The sequence below is a fragment of the Triticum aestivum genome, chromosome 1A (genome assembly GCF_018294505.1).
Source record: "Triticum aestivum cultivar Chinese Spring chromosome 1A, IWGSC CS RefSeq v2.1, whole genome shotgun sequence".
NCBI classification, from domain to species: domain Eukaryota; kingdom Viridiplantae; phylum Streptophyta; class Magnoliopsida; order Poales; family Poaceae; genus Triticum; species Triticum aestivum.
The window spans coordinates 7,316,823-7,322,526 of record NC_057794.1 but is presented as its reverse complement, the minus strand read 5'-3'; positions in this window follow the sequence as shown (position 1 = coordinate 7,322,526).

Sequence of the window (5,704 nt, the reverse complement as noted above, 5' to 3'; positions counted from 1 at the left end):
ATTCTATATCATTTCCAATCAGCAATATGTCATCCACATATAATATCAGAAATGCTACAGAGCTCCCACTCACTTTCTTGTAAATACAGGCTTCTCCGAAAGTCTGTATAAAACCAAATGCTTTGATCACACTATCAAAACGTTTATTCCAACTCCGAGAGGCTTGCACCAGTCCATAAATGGATCGCTGGAGCTTGCACACTTTGTTAGCTCCCTTTGGATCGACAAAACCTTCCGGTTGCATCATATACAACTCTTCTTCCAGAAATCCATTCAGGAATGCAGTTTTGACATCCATCTGCCAAATTTCATAATCATAAAATGCGGCAATCGCTAACATGATTCAGACGGACTTAAGCATCGCTACGGGTGAGAAGGTCTCATCGTAGTCAATCCCTTGAACTTGCCGAAAACCTTTTGCGACAAGTCGAGCTTTGTAGACAGTAACATTACCATCAGCGTCAGTCTTCTTCTTAAAGATCCATTTATTCTCAATTGCTTGCCGATCATCGGGCAAGTCAACCAAAGTCCATACTTTGTTCTCATACATGGATCCCATCTCAGATTTCATGGCTTCAAGCCACTTTGCGGAATCTGGGCTCACCATCGCTTCTTCATAGTTCGTAGGTTCATCATGATCTAGTAGCATGACTTCCAGAACAGGATCACCGTACCACTCTGGCGCGGATCTTACTCTGGTTGATCTACGAGGTTCAGTAGTATCTTGATCTGAAGTTTCATGATCATTATCATTGGCTTCCTCACTAACTGGTGTAGGTGTCACTGAAACAGTTTTCTGTGATGAACTACTTTCTAGTGAGGGAGCAGTACAGTTACCTCGTCAAGTTCTACTTTCCTCCCACTCACTTCTTTCGAGAGAAACTCCTTCTCTAGAAATGATCCATTCTTAGCAACGAATGTCTTGCCTTCGGATCTGTGATAGAAGGTGTACCCAACAGTTTCCTTTGGGTATCCTATGAAGACACATTTCTCCGATTTGGGTTCGAGCTTATCAGGTTGAAGCTTTTTCACATAAGCATCGCAGCCCCAAACTTTAAGAAACGACAACTTTGGTTTCTTGCCAAACCACAGTTCATAAGGCGTCGTCTCAACGGATTTTGATGGTGCCCTATTTAACGTGAATGCGGCCGTCTCTAAAGCATAACCCCAAAATGATAGCGGTAAATCTGTAAGAGACATCATAGATCGCACCATATCTAGTAAACTACGATTACGACGTTCGGACACACCATTGCGCTGTGGTGTTCCGGGTGGCGTGAGTTGTGAAACTATTCCACAGTTTTTCAAATGTACACCAAACTCGTAACTCAAACATTCTCCTCCACGATCAGATCGTAGAAACTTTATTTTCTTGTTACGATGATTTTCAACTTCACTCTGAAATTCTTTGAACTTTTCAAATGTTTCAGACTTATGCTTCATTAAGTAGATATATCCATATCTGCTCAAATCATCTGTGAAGGTGAGAAAATAACGATATCCGCCTCGAGCCTCAATATTCATCGGACCACATACATCGGTATGTATGATTTCCAACAAATCTGTTGCTCTCTCCATAGTACCGGAGAACGGTGTTTTAGTCATCTTGCCCATGAGGCACGGTTCGCAAGTACCAAGTGATTCATAATCAAGTGGTTCCAAAAGTCGATCAGCATGGAGTTTCTTCATGCGCTTTATACCGATATGACCTAAACGACAGTGCCACAAATAAGTTGCACTTTCATTATCAACTCTGCATCTTTTGGCTTCAACATTATGAATATGTGTATTACTACTATCGAGATTCAATAAGAATAGACCACTCTTCAAGGGTGCATGACCATAAAAGATATTACTCATATAAATAGAACAACCATTTTCTCTGATTTAAATGAATAACCGTCTCGCATTAAACAAGATCCAGATATAATGTTCATGCTCAACGCTGGCACCAAATAACAATTACTTAGGTCTAATATTAATCCCGAAGGTAGATGTAGAGGTAGTGTGCCGACTGCGATCACATCGACTTTGGAACCGTTTCCCACGCGCATCGTCACCTCGTCCTTAGCCAATCTTCGCTTAATCCGTAGCCCCTGTTTCGAGTTGCAAATATTAGCAACAGAACCAGTATCAAATACCTAGGTGCTACTGCGAGCATTAGTAAGGTACACATCAATAACATGTATATCACATATACCTTTGTTCACCTTGCCATCCTTCTTATCCGCCAAATACTTGGGGCAGTTCCGCTTCCAGTGACCAGTCTGCTTGCAGTAGAAGCACTCAGTTTCAGGCTTAGGTCCAGACTTGGGTTTCTTCTCTCGAGCAGCAACTGGCTTGCTGTTCTTCTTGAAGTTCCCTTTCTTCTTTCCTTTGCCCTTTTTCTTGAAACTAGTGGTTTTGTTAACCATCAACACTTGATGCTCCTTTTTGATTTCTACCTCCGCAGCTTTCAGCATTGCGAAGAGCTCGGGAATAGTCTTGTTCATCCCTTGCATATTATAGTTCATCACGAAGCTCTTGTAGCTTGGTGGCAGTGATTGGAGAATTCTGTCAATGACGCAATCATCCGGAAGATTAACTCCCAATTGAATCAAGTGATTATTATACCCAGACATTTTGAGTATATGCTCACTGACAGAACTGTTCTCCTCCATCTTGCAGCTATAGAACTTATTGGAGACTTCATATCTCTCAATTCGGGCATTTGCTTGAAATATTAACTTCAACTCCTGGAACATCTCATATGCTCCATGACGTTCAAAACGTCGTTGAAGTCCCGATTCTAAGCCGTAAAGCATGGCACACTGAACTATCGAGTAGTCATCAGCTTTGCTCTGCCATACGTTCACAACATCTGGTTTTGCTCCAGCAGCAGGCCTGGCACCCAGCGGTGCTTCCAGGACGTAATTCTTCTGTGCAGCAATGAGGATAATCCCCAAGTTACGGACCCAGTCCGTGTAATTGCGACCATCATCTTTCAACTTTGCTTTCTCAAGGAACGCATTAAAATTCAACGGAACAACAGCACGAGCCATCTATCTACAATCAACATAAACAAGCAAGATACTATCAGGGACTAAGTTCATGATAAATTTTAAGTTCAATTAATCATATTACTAAAGAACTCCCACTTAGATAGACATCCCTCTAATCCTCTAAGTGATCACGTGATCCAAATCAACTAAACCATGTCCGATCATCACGTGAGATGGAGTAGTTTCATCGTAGAACATCATTATGTTGATCATATCTACTATATGATTCACGCTCGACCTTTCGGTCTCCGTGTTCCGAGGCCATATCTGCATATGCTAGGCTCGTCAAGTTTAACCTGAGTATTCTGCGTGCGCAACTGTTTTGCACCCGTTGTATTTGAACGTAGAGCCTATCACACCCGATCATCACGTGGTGTCTCAGCACGAAGAACTTTCGCAACGGTGCATACTCAGGGAGAACACTTCTTGATAATTTAGTGAGAGATCATCTTATAATGCTACCGTCAATCAAAGCAAGATAAGATGCATAAAAAGATAAACATCACATGCAATCAATATAAGTGATATGATATGGCCATCATCATCTTGTGCCTGTGATCTCCATCTCCGAAGCACCGTCATGATCACCATCGTCATCGGCGCGACACCTTGATCTCCATTGTAGCATCATTGTCGTCTCGCCAATCTTATGCTTCCACGACTATCACTACCGTTTAGTAATAAAGTAAAGCATTACATCGCGATTGCATTGCATACAATAAAGCGACAACCATATGGCTCCTGCCAGTTGCCGATAACTCGGTTACAAAACATGATCATCTCATACAATAAAATTCAGCATCATGCCTTGACCATATCACATCACAACATGCCCTGCAAAAACAAGTTAGACGTCCTCTACTTTGTTGTTGCATGTTTTACGTGGCTGCTACGGGCTTAAGTAAGAACCAATCTCACCTACGCATCAAAACCACAATGATAGTTTGTCAAATAGACTCCGTTTTAACCTTCGCAAGGACCGGGCGTAGCCATACTTGGTTCAACTAAAGTTGGAGAGACAGTCACCCGCAAGCCATCTCTGTGCAAAGCACGTCGAGGGAACCGGTCTCGCGTAAGCGTACGCGTAAGGTTGGTCCGGGTCCTCTCGTCCAACAATACCGCCGAACCAAAGTATGACATCCTGGTAGGCAGTATGACTTGTATCGTCCACAACTCACTTGTGTTCTACTCGTGCATATAACATCAACATAAATAACCTAGGCTCGGATGCCACTGTTGGGTTTCGTAGTAATTTCAAAAAATTTCCTACGCACACGCAAGATCATGTGATGCATAGCAACGAGGGGAGAGTATTGTCTACGTACCCAACGCAGACCGACTGCGGAAGCGATGACACGACGTAGAGGAAGTAGTCGTACGTCTTCTCGATCCAACCGATCAAGCACCGAAACTACGGCACCTCCGAGTTCGAGCACATGTTCAGCTCGATGACGATCCCTGGACTCTGATCCAGCAAAGTGTCGGGGAAGAGTTCCGTCAGCACGACGGCGTGGTGACGATCTTGATGAACTACATCAGCAGGGCTTCGCCTGAACTCCGCTACAGTATTATCGAGGAATATGGTGGCAGGGGGCACCACACATGGCTAAGGAATAGATCACGTGGATCAACTTGTGTCAACTTGTGTCAACTTGTGTCAACTTGTGTCAACTTGTGTGTCTTTGGGGTGCCTCTACCTCAGTATATAAAGGAGCCAAGGGGGGAGAGGGGCGCCGGCCAAGGAGGAGGGCGCAGGAGGAGTCCTACTCCTACCGGGAGTAGGACTCCCCCCCCCCCCAATCCTATTCCAACTAGGATTCCCAAGGGGGAAAGAGGGAGAGGGGTGGCCGGCCACCTCTCCTAGTCCTAATAGGACTAGGGGAAGGGGGGAGGCGCGCAGCCCCCTTGGGCTGCCCCTTTCTCCTTTCCACTAAGGCCCATGAAGGCCCATATGGCTCCCGGGGGGTTCCGGTAACCTCCCGGTAACCCGGTAAAATCCCGATTTCACCCGGAACACTTCCGATGTCCAAACATAGGTTTCCAATATATCAATCTTTACGTCTCGACCATTTTGAGACTTCACATCCGGGACTCCGAAGAACCTTCGGTACATCAAAATGCATAAACTCATAATATAACTGTCATCGTAACCTTAAGCGTGCGGACCCTACGGGTTCGAGAACAATGTAGACATGACCGAGACACGTCTCCGGTCAATAACCAATAGCGGGACCTGGATGCCCATATTGGCTCCTACATATTCTACGAAGATCTTTATCGGTCAGACCGCATAACAACATACGTTGTTCCCTTTGTCATCGGTATGTTACTTGCCCGAGATTCGATCGTCGGTATCCAATACCTAGTTCAATCTCGTTACCGGCAAGTCTCTTTACTCGTTCCGTAATACATCATCACACAACTAACATATTAGTTGTAATGCTTGCAAGGCTTATGTGATGTGTATTACCAAGAGGGCCCAGAGATACCTCTCCGACAATCGGAGTGACAAATCCTAATCTCGAAATACGCTAACCCAACATCGACCATTGGAGACACCTGTAGTACTCCTTTATAATCACCCAGTTACGTTGTGACGTTTGGTAGTACCCAAAGTGTTCCTCCGGTAAACGGGAGTTGCATAATCTCATAGTCATAGGAAC